Source organism: Danio aesculapii, chromosome 4 (assembly GCF_903798145.1).
Source record: "Danio aesculapii chromosome 4, fDanAes4.1, whole genome shotgun sequence".
NCBI lineage: Eukaryota > Metazoa > Chordata > Actinopteri > Cypriniformes > Danionidae > Danio > Danio aesculapii.
The window spans coordinates 17,181,528-17,187,527 of record NC_079438.1 but is presented as its reverse complement, the minus strand read 5'-3'; the positions used below and the strand labels follow the sequence as shown (position 1 = coordinate 17,187,527).

The window sequence follows — 6,000 nt, the reverse complement described above, 5'->3', positions numbered from 1 at the left end:
CCCCCCAGGGATGTGTTCTTTCTTCACTGCTCTTCTCCCTGTACACCAACGACTGCACTGCAAAAGACCCCTCCATCAAACTCATTAAGTTTGCAGACGACACTACTGTTATCGGCCTCATCCAGAACGGTGACGAGTCTGCATACAGACAGGAGGTGGAGCGGCTGGCGTTGTGGTGCAGATACAACAACCTGGAGCTGAACACGCTCAAAACAGTGGAGATGATAGTGGACTTCAGGAGAAACCCCCCTGCACTCCCCCCACTCACCATCATGAACAGCACTGTGGCTGCAGTAGAATCATTCAGGTTCCTGGGCACCACCATCTCTCAGGATCTGAAGTGGGACATTCATATAGACTCTATTGTGAAGAAAGCCCAGCAGAGACTGTACTTCCTTCGTCAGCTGAGGAAGTTCAACCTGCCACAGGAGCTGCTCGTACAGTTCTACTCAGCTGTCGTCCAATCCATCCTCTGCACTTCAATCACCGTCTGGTTCGGCTCAGCTTCCAAACCGACCTCCGTAGACTACAGCGAATAGTCCGGACTGCTGAACGAATCACTGGCACAACCTTTCCTACACTTCAAGAACTGTACTCTTCCAGAGTGAGTAAAAGGGCTTGCAAAATCACTCTAAATGCCTCACACCCGGCACACTACCTGTTCGAACTGTTACCGTCTGGTCGGCGCTTCAGAGCACCAAGCACAAAAACAGCCAGACACAGGGAAAAGTTTCTTTCCTCAGGCTGTCTACCTTATGAACAGTTAAATATTCCCTTACTGTGCAATAAATATGTGCAATACTTTCTCATACGCACTTGTACACAGCACCTTATATCAAAATACAATGCAATACCTTCTACATTCGCACTTGTACACAGCACCTTATAACCTGTATATTTATAACAATCTGTACATACAACTCAACATCCAGGTTTCTTGACTAACCGCATCTGTTTAATGTTCATCTTTTTTTTTTTTCATATTTATTTTGTGTTGTCACTTGTCACTTATGTACACTGGAAGCTTCTGTAGCCAAAACAAATTCCTTGTGTGTGTGAAGCACACTTGGCAATAAAACTGATTCTGATATATATATATATATATATATATATATATATATATATATATATATATATATATATATATATATATATATATATATATACACACTCACACACACACAGTCTAAAAATGATTATTAAGCATATAATATACACCCAATCTAAAGATACATTATTAAATCATGCAAAGCTACTTGAAGTTTATACAGGTTTCATGACAGATGGTGATTAAACAGAATTTTTTTTGCCTATATCACTTTCTGTACTTGGAAACAAAATATTTATGCTTTTTAAAATCTAGTTTACAACAACTGACTACCATATAGGCTAAGTTAAAATGGATCGCTGTTGATGCGAGCTGATCACATTCCATTAGGCCTACTTGAAACAGTAACACAGTCAAATCACAAGAAACATTAGGTCAAAAACTTCATACTTACCTTTTCTTACACGGTTGTTCCATTTAGATATTCACGGAGTACAAATTGGCTTGTCTGCCGTTAAGGAAACTTTATTTGGGCGGCAATCCTTTTTAAGCGCCTTTTAAATAGTTCTCCTGTAGAGGGCGCTTAGCTGCACATAATTTGAAGTCGAGTGACTCTATGTCTTATGGGAGAGATTAAAAATACTGTCATATTTAATGAAAAACGAATTATATTACTTCTAGCCATCTCATTTACAAATTAAAATCGTCCTGCTAACGTTTAAAAATATTAAATAAGGTTTATTTTGAGTCATCGGAAATGACCATGTGATGACAGCGCTTAGAAATGTAACAGGTACCCTGTGACATCGACGGGAACAATGACTGTAAAAGCTGTTATGAATATAATAAAAGAAATAAACTTTACTATGATTTATAATTAGATTAATATTATGAATGCAAACCGCACAGAAAAAAATATTTTATTTAAAATAAAACCTATCCCTTAAACATCTGGGTCGTCATTTTTATTATCGTAATGATCTGGATTTGCAAACACAAACTTATTACTAAAGAACAATGACATTTTTTTAACTTTCCTTCAGTCTAGGGTTTTTGTTCAGAAACAATAATATAATAAATTCATTTCTCTTTTAGCACGTCTTCAATGTCTTTAAACAAATAAATGTAAAACAAATATACATTTCAAATACATTTTTAATAAACAAATACCACAAAATTATTACTGGCAAACAAATATTTTAAAACTTTTTCAGTTTTTGTTCACTGTTTTGTTCAAAATAACAAAATAAAGTGTTTCTCTTTCATTAGACACTAAACATTGCCTTATTTTATAAACAAAGGGCAAATAGTTGCTTGTATATAATGAGGGATATTCAGACATGTTCATATTTTAAGTTATGCTATCTCCAGTGGTGGCCAGAATTATTAGAACACCTGTATTCTCACCAGCCTAAAATGTTTGTGTTTTTAAATGTTATTTTATTATTTCCTACTAACACACTTCAGCAAAAGAAACTGACTTAAAACCTTTTTAGCAGGTTGAAAACACTACGTTGTGTAATAATTTTGGGCCACCACTGTATATTATTAAATTTCAAAATAATTCATATAAATAGCAGGTATATATGCTGTCTACAGCTGGTGAGAGTTCAAAGTGACCATTACCACCGTGGCTTATACCGCCACCATTTTAAATGGGCAAGCTTCTCAGTCAGTCTCTTGACAACAGAGGGAAACATTTGTGGACAGAAGATTAATTTGTCTTCTTCTTCAGTCTCTTCAGAGGAATATAACATTGTTTCTGTGAAATCCCTGATTGTATAATACCTTCAGTCAAGCCTGGCCTAAAGTTATTTTACATTATTTTATATTTGACTGCACAAATCTTCTCAGTACATGTCAAACAAAGACATTCACTCAATTACTAATAGATCTCAGATTTCTTTACCTGTTTGTGTGAGTTTTTGGAATAATATATTTAAGTGACAGAATGGTACGAGTTTTACATAAATTCCTCTTATATAATAAAGTTGGTGAAGTCTCTACTCATAACTGCTCTAAATCACAACTTGCTCAATCTTATAATATTATTTCCCCAAATGCTCTTTTTGTATTCAGTCTGAAGAAATATAAAGTCATTTGTTTTGGGAGTGTACTTAATATCTAGTGTTTTACGTTGACTTTTCCAGTTCTCCTAAAAATGCTTTTATCCAAACTTCTGTATCCTCTAAAGTTGTATTTTTAGTTACTCTTTGAAACAAGAGCCTTCTTACTATACATGTATTAATTTATAGCTTTTTCTTTCTACATTTGGCATCCAGAGATTTTGATATGTATGTGAACTCTAATAATTATTGCTGGGAAGACTCTTGCTTGGCGAGTCTGATAAACTTAGCAATTTTATACATATCCAAAATCCTTTAGCATTCAAATTTGCTATTTAACGTCTCTGCAATTAATGCAATACTATATGTAAAAACTAAACTATTATATACGAACTTTTGGGAAATGGCAAATCAACGAACGACATAGCTGGCTTAACGATGGTGTTGGGAAACGCATCCCAGGTTGTGAATTATATTTTTCCACACTATAGGCTAGCCTATGCGGTGCAACAGGTAACAATTTTGCTTTTGACCTAGATATAGCTAATTATTGTTATTATTATTATTATACATTAGTGGACATAATGCGCTTTTTTAAACAAGCAGAATTTTTTTCTTTCTCTGCATGCGTGTGAAAGAGAAATGAACAGAGAAAATGAACAGACGATAAATAATATGCGGCTCACTTTGCGTGCGGGTATGCCCATTTATTTAATTCATAACTGCCACTAGTTTTGAGTGCATGAGCGTGTTTTTTATGAAGTGGCAGTTGGTCAAATGTTTGTAACATAGGCTGTAATAAATAATAAATAGCCTACTGATAAAGTAAGTTCAGGTGATCACAAGTTCACAATCAGGTGATGTGCTCCACTGGCACAATAATCTTAATATTATTTTGTAGTGTGTGCTGTTTTTCATATGCACACGTTTAAGATTTGAGGTAATAACATCGCCATGATGGTGAAAGAAATCGAAACATTTATTTCACCCTAACACAATTTAATAGGGCACTATAAAGGCTAAAGAATTTAATTCTTATATTTGGTTTTTGCAGCCTAGGGCTTTTCACCATGTATCATTTCTAAAACATAGCCTACAGTATAGTGTAAACGCATGTTTATTACTAAGAAAACTAAAACAAAATTATATTTTAATTGTACACATCACATCACATAAAGTACACATACAGAACCGTCAATCTAGTATTGTGAAAAGGCAAAGCTGTAAATCTGTGGTTAAAGTGCCACCCAGCGGTCAAAAGCTGCTGGCGCATCAACTAGCGTCGCCACTGCGGTATGAACGGCGCCAAAGGGAACAAATGGCACACTGGCACATTTCCACCACTTTTAAGCAGGTGTAACGGAGGCCAGCTAGTGAAGTGCTGTGCAGGTAAACCTCACTCCTCTGACCTCTAAAGGTGCTCTGGTGACAGACGCTAGGGGTCATGGTCTTTGGCCTACTTGTTAGAACAACTGCCATGCGGAAGGTCGCCGGTCCGATCCCAGCTCGGAGCGGGTTGGGTGGTGTAGGGCCAGCGGGGTTACACAGACCTGGGTAACCTCCCTGTTCAAAAAACCATCAATCAACACCTCAGTGGATGAAAAATACAGACCAGTCTCTCTCCTTCTATTTATTGCCAAAACACTACAAAGGGCTGTTTTCAACTAAATTTCCAAATTTTTAACTCAAATCAAACTGCCTGGAAAAAAACTGCCTGGAAAAAACATCACCTTCCCTGCAACTCCACACATTCAACACAATTTCTCAATCCAGCTGGAATCATCCACCATTACCCCATGTAGTTCGGTAAGAAATCTTAGAGTGATACTGGATGATCAGTTGTCCTTCAAAGAGGACATTGCTAACACAGCTCCATCATGCAGATCTGCATGATCATGATGCACGACTTTTAGTGCAAAGTCTTGTCATTTCAAGGCTGGACTCCGACAGTGCTCTTCTAGCTGGATTTCCATCCTGCACCCTTATTTCTCTACAGATGCTCCAGAATGCTGCAGCTCATCTGCTCTTCAATGAGAGCCCATGTAACTCCTCCCTTTATCTCTCTGCATTGGTTACCGCTCGAGGCTCATATCAAGTTAAAATCACTGGCACTGCACCCTTTTACCTCCACCTTCTGCTGAAGGTCTACATCCCCTCCAGGAGCCTCCAATATGTGAGCTAGCGCAGGCTATAAATCACTTTCCCTAACATTTTCATTGACTGTTCCCTGCTGGAGGAATGTCTTCCCATTCCCAACAAAATGTAAATGTAAGATTCTCAGTCTCAAAAAATAATAAAATTAAAAAATAATAATAATAATAACAACATTAATCCATGCCTAGCACTATTCATTTACAAAAACAATTTCAAAAATTTTCATAAATTTAATTTGGAATTTAAGAATTGTGCGCTACTTCAAAAAATTTTTAGAGACTTAGGGAGATCACTAAATTTGTCCCTCTGGGGCAGTGCCTTTCTTTGAATACTACGTGTTTATTGCAACCAAGGTAATCAATGGTTTTTAAACCTTATAGCAGATGAATCCTTCTGTATGTGTCTGATGCTAAACAAGAGCTAGTGATATTTGCAATACATTGGTGTAAATGAAAAAACTAGTATCAGAAACAGTATTTGTCTTGTAACATTTGATGTAAGATAGTAACGAACGTACAAGATATTTTACCACATGAAATTACCAAGCAGTCTGTTAATGACTTACCCTGAGCATAATGGTACGGGGCGTGGACCTGCCCTCCATGGCAACTGCTTATTGGAAGACAGTGCCATTGGGATGGACCAAACCAGATCACTTAAAAACCTACTGCAACAGTAAAAAAAGCTTTTTGCATTAGCTTGCTCATGCTCGCCGCTGCTCTCTGCCCCCTC

At 37.0% G+C, this 6,000-nt stretch overlaps 1 pseudogene; it reads left to right on the top strand.

The window, feature by feature from the left end:
- The window catches only part of LOC130222042 (zinc finger protein 729-like), a 632,497-nt pseudogene that overhangs the window by 498,333 nt on the left and 128,164 nt on the right, over nucleotides 1–6,000 (top strand).